Here is a 786-nt window from a genome sequence, read left to right on the forward strand (position 1 = left end):
AGGTCCTCGGGCTCCGCTACTCCATGCCTGGCACCCGTTTGGACTTGTCTTGGCTCTGTTGGGCCAAACCGGCTCCTCGCCTAGCCAGTGCTTATTGCCGAAAGGGGCTGGGGTGGGGGGCAAAACTGAAAATTCTGAGGATCTGAGGATACTCCCCTATTTTGCTCCCTGTGGAGGCTGCAAGAGAAACCTGATGTAATCGTGCAGACGTACAGATCACAAGGGCTGGTCTGAATTGGGGGCCTTCACATATCCACGCCCGCCCAGCCTATACCCTTATCCCCACCCCCATGCCTGAACCCAGGCTATTCCTGGTGGACAGAGAAGCACTTTGATGGGAAGATTGGCAGCTAGAGAAACACAGCAGGGAGACCAGCCAAGTGAGAAGCTGAGAGCAAGACAGATGGAGACATGGGCGGAGCCTCCCTCCCTTAGCCCCTGGCCATCACCCTAGCTGCCGCCACTCAGCCCGCTGTCTTTCACCGCAATGACCTCTCACCGCAATGACGTGGGCAGCGCCTATAAGCTGCCTCCCCCTCCCCCCGGGCTAAGGTTTATGCTTAGTGGTTTTGTGTATGTGTGTGTGTGATTTTTGGGGGGGGAGGGGGACGACGACGACAAGCGCCGTCTGAATTGTCAGTCTGTTTGAGTCTGACTCAGGATTTCCCAGGAGAATTCCTGGGGGAGGGGGAGGCTGGAACTTATTAGCCAGGTATACCAGCTTCATCTTCTCCTCTCCTACAGGCCTAGAACAGGACTTTGCATATCAGTGTAAAATGTCTGGTC

Source organism: Vombatus ursinus, unplaced genomic scaffold (genome assembly GCF_900497805.2).
Source record: "Vombatus ursinus unplaced genomic scaffold, bare-nosed wombat genome assembly UNPS02014798.1, whole genome shotgun sequence".
NCBI classification, from domain to species: Eukaryota; Metazoa; Chordata; class Mammalia; order Diprotodontia; family Vombatidae; genus Vombatus; species Vombatus ursinus.